Source organism: Cygnus olor, chromosome 1 (genome assembly GCF_009769625.2).
Source record: "Cygnus olor isolate bCygOlo1 chromosome 1, bCygOlo1.pri.v2, whole genome shotgun sequence".
Classification (NCBI taxonomy): domain Eukaryota; kingdom Metazoa; phylum Chordata; class Aves; order Anseriformes; family Anatidae; genus Cygnus; species Cygnus olor.
This window is the reverse complement of record NC_049169.1, coordinates 112,522,414-112,545,996: the sequence shown is the minus strand read 5'-3', so window position 1 is coordinate 112,545,996 and position 23,583 is coordinate 112,522,414. Positions and strand designations below refer to the sequence as shown.

The 23,583-nt window shown below is 43.8% G+C and overlaps 1 long non-coding RNA gene across 1 annotated transcript; it reads right to left on the bottom strand.

The window, feature by feature from the left end:
* Positions 1–15,839: 15,839 nt before the first annotated feature.
* On the bottom strand, positions 15,840–17,624 carry LOC121079540. Its single transcript, XR_005825079.1, has 2 exons — positions 17,265–17,624; positions 15,840–16,195 (listed from the first exon to the last, which is right to left on the bottom strand). It is a non-coding gene; the product is annotated as an uncharacterized LOC121079540 (long non-coding RNA).
* Positions 17,625–23,583: the final 5,959 nt, after the last annotated feature.

The following is a 23,583-nucleotide window of genomic DNA, read 5'->3' as shown; positions in this document are numbered from 1 at the left end:
CCTGCCCCAATTATAACCACAAAATACAGAATCTTTAACCACAGTAATCAGATGATATGACCAATATTCAACACAAGGATCTAAAAGAACTGCTCAAATACTGGAAAACAATTTCAGGAACACTCATTTTAAATGTTTGAAAACATCCGTTCAGAGCAGTGCCTCTTCACCACATGAACTGTGGAGGTGTCTTTTTCTCAAAAAAAAAAAAAAAAAAAAGTTGTAGCAGATCAGTTTATGGTCTGTGATGCTGCAGAAGGGGAGCAAGCGCTGGAGCACAATTGCACCACTGCAGTATGAACAACGTGTTCCTTGCCACAGGGGTCACCCTGAATGGCTATCTTCCAGCCCTTTGTATTAGGGAATACATGTGCTTCAGATAGCCAGATGATCAGAAATAAGGCCCCAGAGGTGTAGATCTGGCCTCAGATAATTCCCTTTCATTGCTTCTGGTCCCTGTTGGAGACTCCAACATGAGCAGGCCATGAATGATCCCCACTCATGCTTCAGGTTTAGGGTACTGAATTCAGCCCACAGGTCACTTCATAACACTATGGACCTTTGCTCTCACTTTGTCCTTGGCTGAATGCAGCTCAGCAGCATGCAGTTCTGCTCCCAGCTTCAGAGCAGACTGCTCCAGCCCCTCACCGCACTGGTTTTGGGCTGCATTTTCTGGCTACATAGCTCTGTGTGAACTGATGTTCCTCGGGAACACAAGGTCTGTTGTGCTCAGTGACAGTCAGTGTAAATATTTTAAATAGCAATGGGAAGCTTTTCATAGCCTTCAAAGCACTGATCTAAAATTCCAGCTGCAGATTTCATGTGGTTTATATTAGAACACGATGCTATTGCAAGTTGGAATATAAGGCTAGCTTTAGCAATAAAAGGACACAGTTTCTACCTCTTTAGACTCGCTGTATCTTCTTACAGATCGCCATTGTTCATAATGGATTTCTGGAACCCCCTGTTAAAGAGATTTGGGTCTCTCATAACCTTTGCTTAACCAAAGAAGAGCAGTTTCTGAAATCAAAAGGGAGTATTATTCACTCTGTTCCTCAGAAAACAGAAATGCCTGCTACTGCTTTGGGTTTTCCTTTCTCTTTTATCTCATTGCATGATTTGTCCTCCTCTGTCTCAGGGCAGAAGACAGGATACCTGGAAAAAGCTGAGAAATAATTGTTGTCAAATAAACCCATCCACTAGAATTGAAACTTTACATCAAAGCTGAGGAACTGCAACTTCAGAATAACCTGAGAGGCATTTATGTGTTTGGTGAAGAGTGTAGCAAGCAATTTGAGCTAAATGTCTGTACCTATTCTAAACCCAACATGATTCATAAAACAAATCAATAATGTATGTTTCCCCTCTCTCCAGTCCATTGCCTCAGTTTCTGTGACTTGCTGCCAAAAGAGTTTTAAAAGGATGAAAGATGCTTTGTAAGTTAAGAACTATTAATGAGAACTGGAAATGGGATAGAACAAAAATATGTCTTCAGATGCTTTGAAGAAAAGGTCATCATGGTGGGAGATCCAAATTAAAAACAAACCTTCCTCAGGGGCACAGGCAGCACTGATCTGAATGAGGCAGGTGAAGAAACATGCATCTAAAGATGCATCGTATAACATGGGAATCTGTACTGTGGTAGCCAGTGCAAATGAGAGGAAAGTATGGGCTGCTGCAGCATCTTCTCCCTCCTTTCTCACAAAGGCACATGGAGCATTCATTCTCCGAAAAATACATGCCTATTCCTGAGGCTGAATAGCATGGAGGCTGTAAAGTTATCAATACAGTTTAAGCTCAGTGGGATTGACCCTCAGTGGGTTCAGGAGCTTAGGGTCCCCTAAGCTCTAAGTCATCTTCCAAAGTCCTCTTCCAAACGATCATTTGCTTATGGATGAGTGTGAGTATTGTATCTGAGGAAATGCATTTTGTCATTCAAAGATGATGTTTCTCCTCAGTGACTGTTAAAGTCCAGGTATCTGGATGTGATTTCTCATACAAAGTCTTTTGGCCCCTTTACCTACCAAGAAATTGCCAGAACAAACAGGTTACGAAATGCAAGGAAACACTCCCAAGTTGCACTAAGAGAGGTTTAGATTGGATATTTGGAAGAATTTCTCCACAGAGAGGTTGGTCAACCATTAGAATAGGCTGGCCAGAGAAGTCCCCATCCCTGGAGGTATTTAAGAGACATGTGGAGGTGGCACAAAGAGACATGGTTTAGTGATGGGACTGAGTAGATCAGCTGGATGGTTGGACTTTGTGACCTTGAAGGTCTTTTCCAACCTAGATGATTCTGTGAAAACATGTGTCTCAAGAGGAAATCCTCCAGGCATGTTTTAGGGAGAAGCAAGTTTACCATGGAACGGAGCTGGCACTGGTGAGCCTGTAGCCACATGGTGAGCAAACACCTCTGTGCTCCGGGCTCACTTCAGTCTGCAATGATCATGAAGGAAACAGTAGGATGGTGCCCTCGTCGTGAAAGTAAACCTGCTCTTCATACCATCTCATATGAAACTATCATAGGCTGATGAATTTATAAAAGAATGACACAACATTTTGTCTACAAACTACCTTATGTCCAAAACCAGTCCTTCTTTTGGTTGATTTGGTCGATCTCTTATGAGTTGACGGGAAAGAGACCATTTCAAGCATGAGGATTGTGACAGTTCAAAGAAAGGTGTGTGAAATCTTCTAGAAACACCTATCAGGTCACATGCCCTGAAAGAAAGCTGCCACTTCATTTCATCAGGAATGTCCTCCAGACAGATCAGTGGGGAAAACGTGTCTCTATAATGTGGGACATGACACCTTCTGAAGGTCACTGTGATGCTCTTACATACCAAATCCTCCATCCCTCTCTGCTTGGTTCCTGCTGGCTGTTCTGTGGCTGCTGAGATGCCATCAGATGAGGATGCAGAGAAGAGGCTCTGTGCCCATCACAAGATTAACGCAGCCCTGCAGTACTAGCTGTAGTGACCCGTGAGTTTCCTTCCAGCTCTGTGTCCCCAAAAGGCCTCTGCTCCTGAACTCTTTGTCAGACTTTTCATCATCAGAAACATAAAAACTCAGCAAGGTTTTCTATTCCTCATTTCAGCAAGTAAAAAGTCTCCAAATATTCAAAGGTGGTGTTTTATCCAACACTTTACCCTGCTGTGATCATGAACTATGGTAAAAATCACCAAAAATAATAGTAAAAAAGACTCTCAGACCTTGCAGCCTGATTTCTTGGCCAAAGTGCTCAAAATAAATTTGGAGTCAAATAAACACCACATAAGCACCCACACTTCCACTCGCTGCTCTTTATTTTCCTAAGGAAAGGGGAGAATTCAGCTTGCAGAGCATTGCCAGGGCTTTGCTGAGTCATGTACAGCTGCGCAAGTGGATGTTAGACGAATGCCAGGCCCTGCCCCTGAAACTGGAGACCCTTCTGCACAGGTGCAGATGACTACATGGGGACACAAGCAGGCAGGAGCCAGCGCCAGAGGCCCTGCTCCCTCTCCCTGCCCCCTCTGTCACTGGCCGTCGCATGTTCAAGGTGAGTGTTGCCTTCTTCAAGCCAAAAACCAAGGCTGTGATTGCTTGTGTTTGCAGGTGGGACTGGGAGGAGATGAAAGTGAGGGTTGATACAGTCTTTGGCCTCTGCAGAGGTCACCAAGCATTCAGGATGAGAATCTTGGAAGAAAACATAGCACAAAGTTCTTGTGCCCCAGCACAATCACTGTGTTCCAGCTCTAGTGGTGACCAGAGTGAATTGTGTCTGCTTTCCCCCCAAAATAATTTAACTGTGTGGACAAATAGGTACATATACATAAAAGGAAATAAGTTGATTCCCCTCTTCTTTGTTAAAAACACTTATACTCACAGCATTGGCCTTTCAGTTCAATATAACAGACAGCTGCTTATTTCTACTGCCCATTTCAGCATTCAAAAACTGGGACTTGGGGTGAAAAATACAGGACCATTCACTAAAGGACTTAAATTTCACATGCTTCAAAAAAAGTCTCTCTCCTTTTAACATTGGGTCTGCTTTTGCTGTGTTGGCAAGACACAGTAGTGTCTGGAGACATCTGTTGCTGTTTATACTAGTAAGTAATTTGGTACAGTAGGAGCGTATCAGTAGATAGAGCATTTGGTACTGAGTCACATATCCACAATCTGCAGTTGGAGGCTTTACTTTGAACTAAATTGGGTCTGGTTCTCAGGACCAAGCATCCCTATCGTGCATGTGGTTCAAAGCTGTCTATGGGACTCATCCTGGGTTCAGCCTCTCCTGACCCAGCAGGGATTAGGGCACATTTGGCCCACACCTGAGGCACGGCTTCCAGGTTAGCTTCCTCTGAAAAGAATCTAGTTTGTATGGGCTAAGACAGTCCTGTGAACCGAAACAATGTGCAATAAGCGGGGGTGACTGGGAAATTTGCTTAAAAAATGCATGCTGCCCTGAACCGAAAAGCTAATGAGTATTCAGGCAGTGGAGATCAGGCCTGATTATCCCCAGTGGATGTACAGTAGCTGCCCAGAAAGTTCACAGCATGAGTAGATAGAACAAAGAACAAGAGAAAATTAAGACCCTTTCAAGGCAAGTGTCTTGCCCGAGATCATGAAGATCAACAATGATCAAAAGTCCACTGCTTTACCCATGTGAGTTGCTGTCCTTCAAAGGTCAGCCCCATTAGCAGCCTGTTGAGCAGGCTGGGTTTGGGAAGGAGGTGTAAATGGGTGTCTTTCTGCACTGATGGTTTCATATGTAGTGTATGCTTTCTTAACTGAACAGAAGACAGCAAATATTTCTATAGCATGTCTTGCTGATTGTGGTGCACCAAAATGCCAGGTTTTACTCCATTTTGAAGTAGCATAATACCCTCTAACTGGCTGGCCTGCTCCAGTCTGCCTGATCACCTGGCCAGACTCATTCCGAGGAGGATTCAAGCCTCAAGCCATACTTAAGTGAAACCCTTCAGAAAGAGAAAAAAAATAAGTAGAGTCAACATCACTTCTATGAGTCTGGCATACAGCAAACCTGACCGTGGTCAAAACTGACAGTCACATTTCAGCTGTGCTATCGTCCCCATTGTCCTCATGAAATGTTTGCCTATCTTTCTTTTTTTTTTTTTTTTTTTTTTTTTGTGGACATATGGGTCACTGCAAACATCACCAAATCTAGTTGCTACTATTTTGACAGACAACTCATTCTCTTGTTTCTAATTGCCAGTTATTTAGGCTTATCTATACAATCAAAGTCAGTCTTTCAAAAAACATATTATATAATATTTCAAAAAAAAACAGATTTCTTTCCTTAGAGTTGTTGCTCTCGTTGCAGTTCAGTACTTCCCTGCTAAAGCTAGGCAGAGAAGTCACACTCCTTTTCTCTGAGTGGAGTAAACCAAATATAAATACAGGAATCTCTGACTTACTTGGAAGAGCTGGGGGTAAAAGCTACAGCTAGAAATGTGGAGCTGAGAAACAGGTTGGTGCAGTTCACTGGAGATTTTCCAGGGTTGCTAACAATTTGGTTGGTAATTCCACGGTAAAGTCCCAGTACAGCAGTGCTGTATTCACTTCCCTATTGAAGCACTGTCTGCACTCACTGCTCTGTTTTACCACCCGGTTCTTCAGATGGATTCCCCGTTGACCTGAAAGGAGAACTGAGTTGAAAAACCTGATGCAGTATGACTCTGTGACACACACTGTATTAAGAGGATGAACACTTCTCTAATGGTCTTTATATTCCCTTCAGGCAATTCAATCTCCCAGGTTTACTCCAGTGTAATCTCCCAGGTAAACTCCAGTTACTCTCCAAACATGGTTCCTTCATCCTATAAAAACTCAGACATTATGCATTCAAAAGCACCAGTTGCTTTCTATGCCACTTTTTCATACTACTTCATGTGTGTGCTTCTGTTTCTTCTCTGCAGTTACTGTCACACACATTGCACTGTTTGTTGCTTGTTGGGCTCTTGTTGGTGCGGATGGAGATGGTGAAGGCAATGTCTTGTGGTTATTTCCTAAATCTCTTACTAGTTCAGAAGAAATCATTATCTTATTCTTTTTCTGGTTTTAGGCTGTCCTTCACTAAGAGGGAGAAGTTGATGAGTTTTGCTGGTGAAGTTTTCCTCTGGACTCCTGTGGTGCACAGCCCCACACCTGGTGCCAGAACACAGGATCACTTTCTCCAAAGCCAGGTGTCTGACAGGAGGGGAAGTTCTGGGGAATTTCTGCCTCCTTCTCCTGTCCAGTGCCTTTAAGAGACACGCTCGATGCTCTTCCACGGCCACCTCCCATTTCTCACTTCAGCAACATTTTTCCAGTGAGGTCCCAGATGCTGGTCTGTCTCAAGTCCTCACAGAAAAGCCCAGCTTCATTCTTGCATACTAAAAAAGCAAGGTTTGCACTATTTCTGTAAATCAGCGTAGAAATCTGACCATGATAAAAGCCTGTAACCTCACCGCTTTTCTCTCCTTTTAATTTTTATTTCATCATGGGTCTGTTTGGATGTTGTGGCCATTACTAACAGACACTGACCACAAAATAACGAAGACGCAAAAGTAATGCTGATATACTAAGCATCGAGTGCTAAATCAAGGTATTGTAGTTAAAAAAAGAAGAAAAAACAGGCTCAGAGTAACGTATTTATCTCGTCCTCCTCCACCTTGCACCTGTTCCCCCCGACCCTCCTTTCTTGGCTTGTAAAACCTAATGTTTTTCCCATAATGTGTGGGCAACTTCAGTCTGTCTCAGTTTCTGAGAGAAGGTGAAAAAAGGAGAAAGTGAGTGACTAAGAACCGCAGCGAGGGCAGATTTTGCGGGTGTGTGCCACTCATTTTGGTAGGGCTCATGAGGGAACATGAGGCTGGCCCTCAGTTCTTCAGTTCCACCTCTCTGCTCACTGACAGCCTCAAACCTCTTGCAGTGCAGCAAATGGAGCTGATGGGGTGAAGAGATTCAGTGTTTTGGCCACCAGCCATGCTCCCTGCATGGCAGCAGCCAGGAGGAAGCTGTCTGAGGCCTCAGGAGATGATGTCCTGGGCAGGCAGGCCAGTGGCCTGCCAGTTGGGTCAATATGCATCTGTGCTGAAAGGCATGCTTGCTGGCACCTGTGGCTTCGTGGTCTCAGTTTGCAGTGGGATTTGTAAGAGGAGGTGTCCTTTTTCCATTGATGATGATAAGAGCAAGCAGGGGCAGCTGCTGCCTACTTGAAATAACAGCAGAGGCACTGGTATCTTGGGATGTTCAAGTCAACACAAGTTGGCCTTGAGTGTTTCGAGCTCCGGCTTAAAGTATAAAATTATCTTTCAGATGCAGGAAGTGGATCGCCTGTACCAGTAAGTGAGGTTCAGTGAAGGTGAGGTGACTTAGTCGAGCACATTGGAGCCTGCCAGGTCCCTGAAGAGATGGTTTCTTTTCTGCCTCCCCACCCAGGCTGTCCTGGACAGCCATGCCTTCACAACTGCCTCTTCCAACCTGCTGCTGCTCGGTGCTACCTGAGGCAAAAAAACAGCCCTGCAACAAGGGGAAAGAGAAAGAAATCGAAACAAGAAACTCATCAACTGCCCCACCCTCCGTGGCAAATTTTGGGACACCTTCTCCTGCCACCCAGAAGATTTATGGAGCCTGACCACAGGACTTCCCTACGCCTCTCCATTGCCAGGGCACCTGTGGCACATGGCTGTCCCATGGGGCTGGGTGGAGGGTATCAGCAGCACTGTCGGGTGCCACACAGATGCTCCCACCACTCTGGGGACATTTGGGCTCCAGCTGCATCAGGCCAGCTCTGCTGGTTCACACTGGCTGGGGACCAGGTTCCAAAGGAGAAAACCTCCTGTTGCACCTCTCTCGCTACTTGGAGTTTTTAAATTAGTTATTCGTGGCAATTCTGATTAATTAGAGGAAAGGCATGAGTAACTTTTATAAGCTGCTCACTTTGCGAGTAATGATGTAAGGTGATTGTAAATGAAAGAGATTAGAGGAAAAATGTTATGGTCTGTGTAATCACTTTCACTGTTGGCCTTGAATAATTAGTCAAGTTCCCTTATTTTTTTCATCGGAGATTTTCACGTCAGAAAAGAAAGAGTGAAATAGTTGTAAAAAACTGAAAATATAATGATAAAATCCTAGACTGGCAAGAAGAGATGAAGATGTCTTTAATGCCTAGTGGAGCACTTAGGTGAAGTCATAAGAGGTGTCTAAAACAGAGGCAGTAACTGAGATGAACCTTTTTTCACTTCTCTCTTATATACTGGTGCCTGATGGGAGAGAGACATGTTGCTCTTAGGCAGTCTTCTCTAGTACTGATTGGGCTGACCTGGAAAACATTATGGATATCACACATCAGCTTATGTCTCTGAAGGGACCTGTCACTGTTATAAGTAACGTTTGACTTTGGTGTAAAATGAAAAAGCTTCTGTGCTGGCAGTAGATAAACAGACATTTACAGCGTAGTTCTGTAAAAAACTCAGAAATGTTGAGGTGTGGGGAACGTCTGAAATGTGGTCAGCCAGATGTAGGCACCCTGACAGCTCACTTGTTTACCTGCCTGAAGATACCCTACCACAGCAAGCAGGTACAAAAGGATACCTTGGGCTGAGAGTTTCCCTCCTCGTGCTATGGGCTTTTAACTCAAGCACGCAGGAATATGGCTTTTTGTCTCCACTGAGAGCAAGAAGCAGGACCTCAGCAAACCATGAGGGACATAAGGATACCAGCCTGTGCAATGTAATCCAGCTCAGCAGGTATATGGCTGGGTAACAGATGGGAATACCCTGCTGGCTCTTGGACTTTGGGGGACTGGGGTGCCTGTTTATAGACACATCATCTTGGGGCAGGAATGTGCTCGTTTAGATCAACTCTCGCCTGGGAGAAGACCTCCTGGAGCCATGGCAAAACACTCAGATGCAAAGGTGTTGAACAGGGCTGACTTCCTAGGCAGTGGGTGACCCCACTCTGGTGGGCTGTAGAAGGTGCTGGGTGATATCCTGATTCACCAGACCTACTCCTGACCAGGAGTCAAAGCATGGGCTCTCCATGACAGAATGGGTATTGCTGGTCCCTCTTTTCTTTTTTTCTTTATTTCTCTCCCCTTTCTCCCTACTATCCTCCCACCCCTCTCTCCCTTCCTCTGTCCATCCCCAAACACACCCAAAACATTTTCTAATGTGGTGTCTTTCTCCTAAAGCCCAACCAGGAGAAAGAAGACTGCACAATTAAGTAGGGGGAGCTCTGGGCTTGGATCCTGCCTCCGATTTGCATGGAAGACATTTAACAAGCCTGTCCTCCTTTCAAGGTGATTATCCACCCCCTGGGCTCAGCTGTTCACCTCTGACAATGCTGGCACAAAGGCAGCGTGGTGCGGAAGAAGATCATTGCCTGAGAAGTAAACAGCCAGCACTGATTTTACCCCTGCAAACAAGAAACGTAAAATCAGGGGCAGTAAAGGCTGGTGGCAATCCTTTTCCCAGGCTCTGGTATTGTGCAAGGAGGCTCCTCAACGTTGCCTGGGTTAGCCTCTCTGTGACACGTTCCTGCACAGGTCAAAGCCCTTTTGAGTCAACGGGAAGTCTTTGTTATGCCTCTGGTGCAGGCGTCGATCTCGCTGGCCCACATCCCTCACACTTACATTAAACTCTTTCCTGGGATTTTAGGATTACCAAACACTCTTTCAACAGAACAAGGATTTTCAACATATCCTGCCCAGAGGACTCAAGTTTACCTTCACATGGGGACTTCTTTTCATACTGGGAGAAGCAGCAATCCATTATGTCTGAGTTGGGAAACATCACTTAGCCATTGCTGTAGTCTGTCGGAGAATTAATGACATGCAGTCACTCCAAGAGCCATTCTTACAGCTTTCAGCTGATGCTCAAATGCTGGGCATCAATTTGTCCCCTGCACAATTGGCCCCCTTTAGTTTCAGTATTCTGTTTCTTCTCTTGTTTTCAAGATTTTCAGATCTCTATATTATTTGTGGGAAATAGGAGGTTAACGTCAAACTAGGACTGAAGAATAAAACAACCCTTGTTGTGAATATTTTGGTAATATTTAAATCTCGGGGTGGGGGGGGGAGAGGGAAGCAGGCTTTTCAGGTGGTTTGATATAGATGTCAACACTATCATAGTAAAAGCTGTTTGCTCTTTTAAATATATTTGTCTTCTTGTGTTTTTAAACCTTGAACTTAACTTACCTAAACATTTCTTTCTTTTCTTTCTTTTTCTCTTTTTTTTTTTTTCTTTTTCTTTTTTTCTTTTTTTTTTTTTCTTTTCTTTTCTTTTTTTTCTTTTCTTTTTCTTTTTCTTTTCTTTTCTTTTTCTTTTCTTTTCTTTTTCTTTTTTTTTCTTTTTCTTTTTTCTTTTTTTTTCTTTTCTTTTCTCTTCTCTTTCTTTCTCTTTTCTCTTTTCTTTCTCTTTCGCTTTCTCTTTTTCTCTTGTCTTTCTTTGTTTTCTTTTTCTTTCTTTCTTTTTCTTTCTTTCTTCTTTCTTTCTTCTTTCTGTCTTTCTTTCTTTCTTCTCTTTCTTTTTTTTTTTCTTTCTTTCTCTCTGTCTCCCTGTCTCTTTCTTTCTTTCTTCTTTGTCTCTCTTTCTTCTTTCTTCTTTCTTCTTTCTTTCTTTCTTTTCTTTCTTTCTCTCTCTCTCTCTCCTTCTTCCTTCGTCTTTCTTCCTTCCTTCCTTCTCCAAATCCTTAACATTAGAATCTCTAAAGGTTTTGTCAGCTTTCCAGCCATAGAAATTCTGCTACATTCACACTGGACAGCTTTGCCTGCTTCATAAAATGTCTGTTAGTTAGGACTACTCTGAATCAGAAAGACAACTGTTCCATTTGTTTCCACCACTTTGAAGGAAAACATTATTAATCTTTTGTTAGTTTTTATATGGAGCCCTTGTTTTTTTAGAAAATATTTTCTAATTTTTTGGTGACATCTGGCTTATAATCGAGAGATGAGAAAAAGTTTTATTAATTGTCAAGTATTGGTTAGAAGCAAAATTAAGAGCTTGATTTTTATTTTAGAATTTAGTAGTCATCAAAAATTTGATTTCTATGTAATGTCGTGAAGACTTCATCACAGCACCATTTGTATGAATGGAGGGATTATCCAATTACTGGTTATTAATGATGCTAAAGGAACACTGCTTTTAAACTTGTTTATCTTCTAATAGATACATTGATTTAAAAAAGACAAAACTCTTTCCTTTTCATTCTTCCCTTCCCTCATATCCCAAATAATCATTAAAACACTTTGTGGTTTAACATGCCTATAAATTGTGCCACTATATGCAGAATAAGTAACTGAGGCTTTTAGTACGACTAGATGTTGCTGGATTCACTTTCAGAAAGAGTGGTGTTACACTTGCCTGCACCCAGGGCGGTGTTATGGGGTGGATCTCTTTGTCCTCATTGCGTGAGGTGCTCCTCTAGCCAGCTAGGCTTGGAAGACCTTGTTCTGTGCCAGCCCTAAAGTGAAAATACATCAGTATCTTCCTCGGCTTATACATGCCTCCCTCAGGTAGGGTGTAATACTCTTATCTTTTCTCCTGTGCCAAATCTCAAACCACAAAACAGTTCTGATTCCAATCAGAGAGGGAGGCAGAGTGCTGTGGCCAGGGCCATGGTGGTTGTTTGGACTCTGGTCTCTAGGGAAGGGGACTTTCTATTTTGCCAAAAGCAATGTCCCTGCTAGGAAAAGAAGGTAGACAAAAAGAGAACAAAAATCTGCTGTGTTCTGCTATTTTTTTTTTCTTACTCTATGCATATGATTTTAAAACATTTTTAACTTGAGGGTGGGGGGATGTTCTTCATCTTTGTCCTACGAAGCCTCATATCACAATTTTCTCCCTCCTTCACAGACCATCCCAGGTGGGCTGCAAGCATGGGGTATGTGCTGTGGGCTGCCTGGGTGAAGTGCGTGTGCACACGTGTGTGCAAGCAGAAAGTGGTGCGCGAGCCGGTGGCATTGTGCTGCAGAGGAGAGGATCAGGAGGGAGACAGACAGCTCTAACCCAAGGCAAGCAGCAGCAGCAGCCCCCGCCAAGACAGAGCATCCCAGAGCCCTCGAGCAGGCAGCCCCGCTCTCCTGTTGTAGGTCAGCCTTCCAGCTCCTGCCCTGCAATCTACATTGGCAATTTCACCCTGCTGGGAGCTGCCCAGCTGTGAGGAGGCCAGCTGCAACGCTCACCCCTTACCTCATCCTCCCTACACCCCAGCCCCGAGTCAACGGGTGGCAGAGGAGCCCTGGCAACTCGGCCTTTTATTCTGGAGGAGAAGCGATCCCCCTTGGCAGCCACGGCAGCAGCCCTCGCGGGACCAATTACTCTGACTCTTGCTGCGCCAGCAGCGGCGGGCGGCTGCCAGCTCCCCGGGGAGATGCTCCGCCGGGCTTTGCTGGCGGGAGCCAGCCGATCCTCCAGACACGCGTGGTTCCTCATGTCAGAACTGCTGCTAATGACACAGCTAACTACCGGGGACGATGAGGGGCACTTAATTAGGTAAACAGCACTCGGCCAAACAGCCAGTGCCTGGTTCTGTGTGTACTGGTTCGTGTCAGGCTGGGAGGTGAAGCGTCCGCCTGCGGATGGAGAGTCTGCTGAAGGTCTAATTTAGGTGGTAAAGCTGTAACTCAGCTGGGAATTCCCTTTCATGCAGAGTTTAGAATAAGTGCTAGAAACAGCTCAACAGCTTGCAGAGACACCCTAGAAGTATTTGAAGTATTTCATTGCATGCAGAGAATAGACTTCCTTAACCAGAGCAGCAGCACAGAGACTGCTGTCTAATTTTAAGTGGATCAACCAGGAAAACCTTAGAGACAACACCCAGGGGGGAACTACAAAGTGTTTTGCTCCTTTGGTGTGATAATGGATCTGATACAGTGCAATGCACTGGCAGAACAAACCTAGGATACCACAGCCCAAACAACTAGGAGATTCAGGGATGCCTTGTCACAAGGTCTGGAAAAATGAAGCCCACCATCTTCATGTATTTCTTTCACCACTGTAGTCTGTTATTGCTTAGGCTGCGTGTTGAAAGAAACCCCACAGTGGTATCGCTGGTATCGGCTGGCTGAAGTTTAGGCTGAGATTTTAAAAGCAGCCTCAGGGAGCTGAAGTTCAGGTCAGTGCGGTTTGGGCCTCTAGTTCCCAAAAGGCTTTCACGTGGATGAAGTTTTTGGATCCTGCTTTTATCTAGGTATTTCCAGGGCCTGTTGCTGCAGCTCCTGCATGTGGACCCCCACAAATGTCTTCACTGGACACCCTCCTGCTCAGCACCATGAAACAGCGAGCAGGGCAGGGGAGATGGAGCACGGTCACTGGTAAAGCAACACCCCGGCAGATACGAGAGCTTGCTGATGTACTGCGAAGTGCTCCACCGTGTAGTGTAATTAAAAGAGAACGTCAGGAGAGCTCTAATCATGTGTCAGGGGTCAGCAAACTGTATTTCTGTAATGGGTAAATGTGGGTACTGAGAAATTCAAAATCTCTTTTTCTGAAGCATTTTTGCCAGCAAGTTTTACCATCTCTGTCTACTCAAGTTTTATTTTCATTAATCACATAAAGAGATTACTGGATAATTCAGCTAATCTATCTGTGCTGAACAGAGCAATTTGCACCAGGCAGCTCTGAAACCACATCTGTCACCTTCAGCAGGCACAGATACAGTTTCAGAAAACACTGTAGAGGTGCCCCAGTCAAACCCCAGGATACTTTGCTATCTGTTCTACATACCTGCACAAAATTCATATTTGGTGGAGAGACAGAAGCAGCACTATCACTTAGATACCAATGATCTTGATGCAAATCTGAAGGTTTCCCTCAGGGAAGCAGGGCCATAGGAACTTCACAAAGCTGCATAAGAGCAGCAGTGGTTGTTTTTTTCTGCACTACTGTATCTAACAACATCAGCACCAAAAATCTTGTAGGCAGTTCACCAAGTCCTGTAGTCATTATTTATAGCATTATCTGCATGTATGTGAACTTCCTTCTCATCCGTGCCAATTAGTCACTGGTGCATGCTCTGAGAAATAAAAGAAGGCGTTCCCCCCAATATACACTACTGTTTTAGATTAATTATCTCAGTGCAAGAGGTCAATATTTTTAAAGATGAGACCTGCAAAATTTTGTGACACCTCACGACCATGGTACGCGGTGCCTCTGTTTAATGGAGGAATGGAAACGATTGATTATATGTTGGTTTTGATTTGCTATGTGTGCTGACTGGCTCTTGGAGATAGACATTCATTTCGTAGCAGGAGATACAGAAGTACCTCGCCTACCGTGTCAGTCATTCTTAAATATATCTGCTCTTTTTATTGTTAATGAACTCTAACAGAACATCATCTTCTGTATCTGGGAGGAGCAGTGCTAGGGCAGGTATCTCAACACTGAGTTCTCTGAGAAAACTGGTTCAAGAAAATATGATAGGAAAACCTTCTTTTCAGTGTTGTTAATCTGAATTAATTAAATGACTTCCCAGTAAACAGTCAGACCCACTGTTTTGTTTTCAGACTTCAGCTTTTTAATGCATGCAAAGACATTTTTAATTTTGGGTGTGCTTTTGGAACATTTTTGCTTGCTTTCCATTTGCATGCTCTCTTCACCCCTTATTTCAATTCCTCTCAATACTGTCTTTAGAACTTACCTGTGTTTGTTTATGCTGTTTCTGTCAGCTGCACTAAATTCAGATTTCCATTTTCTGGTGCATACCAGCAGAGTTTGCATAACCTCTTGAACTCTGCCATTTAATCCCATGCGTGCTGTTTTTTTTTTTTTTTTTTTGTCCATTGCTTCCTTTCCAATTTAGCCATATATACCTTCCGTAGCTCCTCTTATGGGCTGTGCAGGGTGTGCACTCAGTCTCCCTGCTGAGTCTGAAGATTCTGATTTCCCCGTTTTTGACATTAGGGTCTTCTCAACAGCTTCCTCCATTTTTAGAAATCCCCCTCTCTGAAGTTCACTGCTACCAATGTAGTTTGGGGGTATGGTTCTTCCCTTACTGAGGTAGAATTGAACTATACTGTGGTTACTGTTGTTTTTGACTTAACTGGAACTGCTTATCAAGTCAAAACCAGTTGTGCCATAGAAACAGTTTTCTATGCAGCAGCTCTTTTTGATACAGAGAATTTCCCCTAATATTAGCCCAGCGTGTACGTGGGCAGCTAAAATCACCACACTCTGTTCTGGTTGACTCAGCTGCCCAGTCTTCCTCAACAAAGCAAGTTCCTAGTCCACACCGTTAGTAGGGCAAAGCAGCATGCATTTTTCAGGGCTGCCATGCTGTTTAATAATACATTGACCAAAAGAAAAAACTAATAAACTTCAATCTTGTTACTCCATCTAAAGCTGGCCTGGTTGGAAAATTTCCGAAGTGACACTTTCTTGGCATAAACCAGAAATGAAATGAATGTAGTGACCAAAATGAAAAGAATGCAATGACATTTCATAATTGAGACATCCGGTTCCGAGGGAACAATAGGTTTCTTTTCTTTCTTACTGTTTTCTCACACTGTCTGCTCCTCTAGATGCAGAAAGGCAAGGAGGGTGGAAGTGTTCCCCATTCAAAAAGGTGAAAATCCTTTAATAAAAACAGAAGAGCTCAACTTATTAAGAGTTGGTTGTTGTTAACTGGGCCTGTCCTCCTCCTTCCTTCTCCCATGGCAGAGCAAAGCTGAGATGCCTATGCTGTGCATGGAAAGCTCTCTGCCACAGGGCGAGCTTGCCTTTCATACCCCAAATGGCTCACAGGGGACTTCAGCATCAGGACTGGGCTCACTGGTATCCCCAGCACTGCCCAGGACACCTCAGCAGGGGTAATCAGTTCACCACACAGAAAATAACTCAACTGTAAACAGTTGTGTGATGTGTGCAGACTGATCAACATTTACTCGTACAGACACAAGTAATCAGAAAGGCGTAGTGTACGTGTCTGCAGGCTACACCAGATCTGGGTTTCCTGCAGCTCCTCCGCTCTGGTCTCTCACGGGAGGAACCTCACAGCTTCTTTGCGATGGTCTGACGAGTGCATGTAACACCCAGTAAGTGCTGGCAAGCTGGTCACTTAAACCCTGGCTGAGCAGAATCCTTCGGCACCGCCTCGTGATGGATCAAGTTCAGTGCTGGGCTGAGGAGGGACCAGGACATCAACTTTCATCCTCACAGCCCTGCTGCAGCAATTCTGTCTGGTCTTCAGCTGCAAGCTGAGCCTGCTGCCTTGGCTGTCAGTAAGTTTCAACAAATATTTCAATGTCAACAGTCAAATTTTTTGTATCACGGCTGCAATCTATCTAGTCTGGAATCACTTAACCCATGACAGTTTGAGGGTTTTTCCTCATTATTTTGGAAGATGAGATTTTTTTTTTCTTCTTTACATGCACCCAAAGCCATTGACTGTACTATGGCTCTGAAACCAAAACCGCAATTACAATGTTTATTTTAGGACCCTGGCTTGTGTCACAATTTAGAGAAGATGTGGTTAAGCTAACAGTCACTCACTTCTATTGCTTGCAATTTTGTGTTTCACATTTGTATAAAGCCTATTACCAGAACAACAGAATATTTCTGTTCCAGGACCGTAGATAATTGATAATTTAAGAGGAAGTGAATAACAACTTCTACGTTTCAGTTTGTCAGTTTTTTTCTCACTCAGTTTATGAACTAAATGTAAGTAGATTCTTCCTTAAAAGTCAAAATAGGTAAAAGGGGATTTTTAAGATATCACCACAAGCATTAGCCTCTTGTCTTGGCAGACACTAAGAAACAAATTGCCATTGAAAGGGTGGCCAACCCTTAACCATAATCCTTGACTAAAATCAGGATTGGCCTGACAGCCTAAGCTTGTCATTGCAGCTGTGCATAAAAGATTTTAGCTACAAAGCAGTCCCAGGTCTTGTGTGTGCTTTCTAGAATCATGACTGCTCCCTCAGAAGTTGGTCTGTGGATTCTTCCAGCTCTCTGTAGTTTAGCCATTTAGAAATTTCGCCTGTGGACAGTTTGATGGCTCTGCTCAGTGCTCAGCCATTTGTGAGAAGTGACACAGCACTGAGCCGCTCTGATCTGGCAGCGCTCTACACTCATTTTGCTGAGGAGCAAATGACTAACACATAAGACTGAAAAATCCAGTCTCTATGAAAGGATGCAGTTGAAAAAGCATTGCCACTTATAATGCAAAGCATTCTGGAGTATGCACAGATTTTAACGTGGTGCTTCTGCATCACCGGGAAAAAGCCTTTTACACAAGAGCATTGGCTTTTAGCTTGAGAGAAAGTGGCACCTTGTGTCACTTACCAGCCATAGTAGAATATGTCTAGGTCTTATAAAGCACCTCCCAGTTCAGACGGGCAGTGTGGGGTGAAGAAAGAGACACTGCACAAATGGCATCCTAAGGTCTGTGCTCAGCTGAGCTCGAGGATGGTCACAGCAAGCTTTCCAAACGTCACTCCGAGCACATTTTTGTAGGAACCTAGCTCATGCCCAGGAATCACCACAACTGACACAAGTAATTCATCCAGTGTACCTCACTACCTCAGGCTGTCAGCTCAGCACGGCAAGGGCATGTGCCTGGCCCCATGCTCATTCCCTACGGCTGCTCTTACCCTTTGCAAACACCAGACCCTGAACGCTTGATCCGTGACCCGGTGCTTTGCGAGTGGTGACAGCCGTTCGTAACAGCCAATATATACCAAAGGACTGAGTCAGTTGTCGACGCACCGAGTGAATGGGAAATGGTGTAAAAGGGTGGTTATTGTGGCATTTGAAAAGGGGGAAATAAGTGCCATGGTATAGATGGGTGTTCAAGTGGCTGAAAGCATGCTGCTTGGTGGCACAGGGAGAGTCTCTGCTGAGACCTTGAGGACTGAGAATGCAAATAAAGAGGGGTTGAGGTGAACCAGCAAAGAACTATGCAATACCCAGACCCCGAAAGTCCTTTAGCAAACAGAAGACAACAATTAACAAGGCCTTTGCTGGAAGGAATAAGTCAGGAAGGAAACAGTTCTCATTAGTATTATAGATAGCAGGCAAGAAAAATGTAATAGAAACCAAATGAGGGATAAAAAACTGGAAAAGAATTAAGTTTCTTGGGCAGACACTAAAAACAATCCAAGAGAAATTCATCTGCTGTTTGGAAAAAGAGATCAAGGATTAGGTAATTTATAAGGCTGGTGAATCATTTCTAGTGAATAATTATTTCATGAACATGGCCTCGTTTTCTGCTCAGAAAACGTCTGCTAGCAGGTTATGAATTAATTGACATGCATTTGCCGACAGTTTATGAACAATGTTTGGTGTAGTTTGTTCACATGTACTCTTTGAAAGAAGTAATCTTTAATCTGCTCTGGCTCTGGTTAGCGAAGCAGGTGACTTATTTCTGGTTTTCCTCCTTCCTTGCCTGATGAGCAATGTTGTTAATCCTGCATGCGAGCCTGAATTAATGACCGAGCCTGGCCTCTAGCATGGCCCCTTTGGGTACTGGGGGTTCCCCAGTTTGAGAGATTGCTGCTGGCAGGCTTGTCCTCTGTACAGATGGCAGATCTTACTGTCAGAAGGCACTCGCTCGATGGCACTGCTTAATCAGAGGCTGGGAAGTGCGTGCAGGTGCTAAATCCACTTCCCAGCAAGACACTGCAAGATCTGCTGGGGTTCCCCGAAGGGGCACAGGGCTGGTGGCAGGTGAGTGGACGGGGATGAGCTGGCTTGCAGCGGGGCTGCCCCTCGCTCAGGGTCTGCTGAGACTCTTAGGTGCCAGCTCCTGCAGCCAAAGGGAAAAAAAATAACATAGGCATAGGTTTCTGATCACGCAGCTGTGCTCTCACACAGCTGAGGAGAAAATCCAAAGCCACAGCATTGCTTATGGCTCTCTTCTCACTATCTCTGCAATGAAGGTTAGCCAAAACACAGGTCTGCAAGGGAAAAGCAGGACACTGGAAAAGGGGGTGTGAGTCCACAGAGCATTTCTGCATAGGCTGAATGTTAACCGTTGATGCCAACAGGGATATATACTCCTACTGGGACCTACTAAATGCTTTGTGAGAATCCAGTTATTCACAGAGGTTTTTTTATTCTTATTTTTATTTTTTGGGGGGGTGGGGGTAGGACTGCTTTACAGGAGGGCAGCACACTCCTAGGAAAGGCCAGGGAAGAAATTTACAGGTTTATCCTGTTTATTACTCAAGGAAAAAATATATATATATTTCTGCTTCATATAGATCTTTTTGGTGAGAGGCATTTGTACCAGAGAAGAGCTCTGCATGGAAAGAATGGCAGGGTCCTGGCTTGTGATGAGGCTCCCTTTGGCTTCACTAGGGAAGCAGTGGGAAGTGCTTAGGGGTACATCTTTAGGTCACATTATGACAGAAAAAAAATAACAAAAATCTGCTGTTCTCTTCTGCTTACAGAGATTGTAGAGGCTGCCACTAGCTGAAGCAAGTTGAAAGAGCTAAGCACCCTCATTGGTTTTAAGTTGACTGTGCCTCTTTCAGATGTCTCAGTTAGAAATTGAATCTAAAATCATATCCTGAAATATTTAATTCTAAATGCATGCCACTATTTCTGCTTCACTGCAGTACTTGTCCAATTAAATCTCTTAAAAAGAAGAAGAAGAAAAAAAGCTCCACATACATTATATTAAATGACTTTCTTGTCATATTTGGAATTAAGAAAAGCAAGAAGCCTATTTAACAACTTGCAATGTATATGATTTTAACAGCCAAACTTAGAATAGCTGTTCTTTCATCTATAAATTAAATGTATAACAAAGCCATAATTAAAGACCTCACTAGCAAAACTTTTCAATAGTGTGTTCTTTGCAATGGACTTTGAAGCACCTTCAATTGGAGCAATGGGAATTCTCCTGGACAATGCTACAAGCTGCAGATACAGCTTAGTTAATTACAAGCAGAGCTTTCAGTATTTATCCTCCTGCCAAAATCCTTATGCATTGCAACAGCGAACTGTTTTTCCCTTGTGCTTGCTTACTAATGCAGCTAGAATGTGAATATAAAACAATACCTGTCTGTCTTTCTTGATCCTAGACACGATTATTAAGCCTTCATGCTAATTTCCCTGTCTATCGAGTTAAGATTGGATTAAGGAGGCAGAATTTCTATATGCAGTTAGGGTTCCCTAAATGTTTCAGTGCAGCACTCAGCAACTGAAGGTACAAGGTGGCTATTGTTTAAGTCAGGGGGATCTCCAACAGAGCCTCTTCTCACCTCCTCAGAGGCAGTGCTGATGACCACAGCAATGGGAATTGCTCTCAGCCTACCTGAGCGCAGAAGGGAGCCCAGGAATAGCATCTGCTGTATAAGACTAGTGATTTTTCTCAGCACATTGCACACATAAATTACGGGGTCTGACCGTAGAGATGTCCAAGGATTCAAAGCAGTGTGAAGGCACCACACATTGATACGTGGGAAGCTCCCAGATTCCCTCACCTAGTACTCAAATAATCCTTTGTTCAACTCTGTCCTGCAGCTTGAACGCCTGCAATTAAATCCAGAGAGCTGTTTAAAATAACAGACACATGGTGCTGGAGTGGTGCTCCTGAAGCAGAGTCCTCTTTCCAGCCAGTCCACGTGAAACCTTTCAACCTCTGGTCACCCTCCTCATGGATTTTCACATTCTTACAGGAAGGCTGGTCCACAGCATTCAGCCTCCTAGGGCTGGAGATCTGTGGTTTCCAGGCAGTAGCACACAGCAAACACAGGCTTCCTTCAGCAGTACTTCCACCAAGTCCACGCTCCTATGCCTTTTGCCCTATTTCCCTCTCAGCCTCTTCTCCCCAGAAGCTGCATTATTATTATCTCTCTGTTATTTACTTGTCTGTTGCTCCCTTTAAAAATTACCAGCTTCAGACAGACAGACAGTCCCAGCTAAGCCAGGAACATGCTTCCAGTACACAGTTATCTGGCTAGGGAATCGCATGAGATATCTGGGTGGTGATCAGAGGGGGGAATAAACCGAGCACTGGTATTTTGGCTATGACACCAAACATATTCAGTATCTCAGCTTAGCTTTGAGCTTGATCAGCTGTGCACTCACAGAGGTGTTGACGGGACTAAGGCACGATCCAACATGTTGAGCAGTTACACTGAAAGGCAAAGGATGCAAACAGATAATTTACCAGCATCTAACCAGTTAGTGGTGAACGTGTAGAAGTTTGGGTTATTACAATTTTTAGGTACAAAAGCCTTTCTGCATCTGTACCACCTCCCTTGTACATGTGTAGTGTGCTTGCTGTAAGCTCCCCCATCAATGTCTGCTTCCTCTTGCAGAAGCCGGTTCAGCCCTTTCCCCTCCATGTGTTCCAGAAATGTGAGATTCCACCAAAATGTCCTTGTTTTTCTGCTTCAGAAACGCTGGGGAAAAGAAGAGGTCAGCACCAGCCTCACATCGTTTCATTCTCCTACCATCCCTCAGCATCCAACGCAGTTGCCCCCGTGGCTCCCACTGTGACGCCTTCTCTGTGGGACCACTGACCCTGCCTGACGCACGTCCAGCACGTACCACCACTGCAAGCCACACCAGTACCAGGAGGTGTTCAGGCAGAGCAGGCTGTGGCATAGTTCAGCGAATATGATGGCAAAAGCCTGCATGGACTGCCTGGGTCCTCAGTCAGATCAGAACCTGCAGATAGAGGAGGAATTCACATTAGTGTCCCAGTACTTCCCAGTCTGGATGCAGTCTGTCCAATTATGCCCGAGACTCCTACATGATTTCAAACTCTCCTCCATTTTCTCCATTTTAACTAAATTCCCTGTAGAGAACACTATCAAGTGCCTTCCGGAAATCCAGACAAATGAGATCGACTGCATTTCTTTAGTCTGGAAAACCAGTCATTGTCATGGAAGAAGTTATTAATCTGGAGTGATTTAACTTTGGTAAATTCCTATTGACCTTTTCATTTAATTTTCCATTTACTCCTATCTTTAGCTCACCAATAACACATAAAGCTTCAGTTCAGATGCTGAGATCAGATTAACAGACCTGTGGTTACCTGGACTGCTTTTTTTGCCTTTCTCAAATAGAGGAACTACACTTGCTGTTCCTCAGTCTCATGTGCCCCACCAAGCACAAAGAGTAATTAACAGATCTGTGCTGCAGAACTGCAATTTTACACGCAAATTCTTTCAGAGGTGAAGATGGAGAGTGCCTGGTTCCCCTGGTTTGAAGGCCGTGAATTCTTTGAGCTCTGACTCCACCCCAGATGTGACCATTCCCAATACCACTTTCCTTCCACTCCCGTTAGTCACCATATTTTTGGCACCACACTTTGCATCCTCACTGAAAGCTGAGGTAAAGACAGACCGCTTACTGTAGCTGTGATCTCTCACTCAATAGCTTCCTCACTTCCTCTTTTTTTGTTCTCTTTTATTTATATAACTGAAGAACATTAAGTTACTGTTTTTATTTCCTTTGGAAGATCTAAAACAGCTTGATTTTTGATAATTTTCTTTCTATGTATGTACTTCTAACCTCTAAGATGTACTTTCCCTTGCTGATGGGTCCCACTTTTCACTTCACATAGGCTCTCTAATCATTCCTTATTTTCTGTATTTCAGCTGGTTATTTGCAGTAGGAGTATTGCCTTTTTCTGCACTGTCGCCTTGTCCCTTTTGCTTGCACCTATGACTTAAGCACATTAAGCACATCAGACTGCATGTTGGAGTATGAACTGCTCCATCCAGATGGCTTCAATCATTAGGTCCCTAACTTTGTCAAATTTTTCCTTTTTTAAATCAAGAATCTTATTAAGAGAACTGAATTAATTCCTAATCATTGACTGAAGGTAATTTTCTACAACCAGATCTTCCAAAATGTCATCAGTATTGATGAAATCAAGTCAGCAATCACTTGTAAAGAAATCTGTCGACAATCATACCAAAGGATATATGGAACGTGCTGTGATTAGCCTAGGTCTGAGAAGCTGAGCTTTCCCACAAGAACAATTTCTGTTATTATTTGCCTCTAAGAACTCTGCAGAGATCTCAATCCATATCAACAATGGTGCTTAGAGCTCTCCCTGCTTTTTTTTTTTTTCCCCTCAGCTGGTCAATCAGGACTGACTCCCTTCCCACCCAGCCTTCATCCATCTTTTCTGTTTACATTCAAAACTCTCTGGGACTGACTCTGCTGCCTTGTACAGAGTGCAGTCTTGATTTGTTTGGTCCCTGGACACTGCCATAATTATTAGTCATGTTTATATAACTATCCTGTATCATCAGGTTGTTATGACACATTTTATTAATGTGTTGGAATCTCTTTGATGCTGGGTAGAGCTGTGAAGCAGAATTATACATCCCCAGTAATGTTTGTAGCAGCGGGGTAAGGCACGCGGGGCTCATATCCCAGTGTTGTCTATATTCCTTGTGGAACATGAGACAGTTGTTATTCTAACCATCGCATACCTCATCCTTTTCATTTAAACCAGCATCAGCACAATGGCTACTGCTAGTCCAAAGTGTTAACAGCTGTGTTAAGTGGCAGCCAACCAATTTCCTGTAACTTGTGGTGAGGTAGCCAGATGCAGAGAATATCTATACAAAGACATTTTTTTTTTTTTTTTTTTTTTTTTTTTTGTGGAGAGGAAATCAAAAAAAGCCCCTTT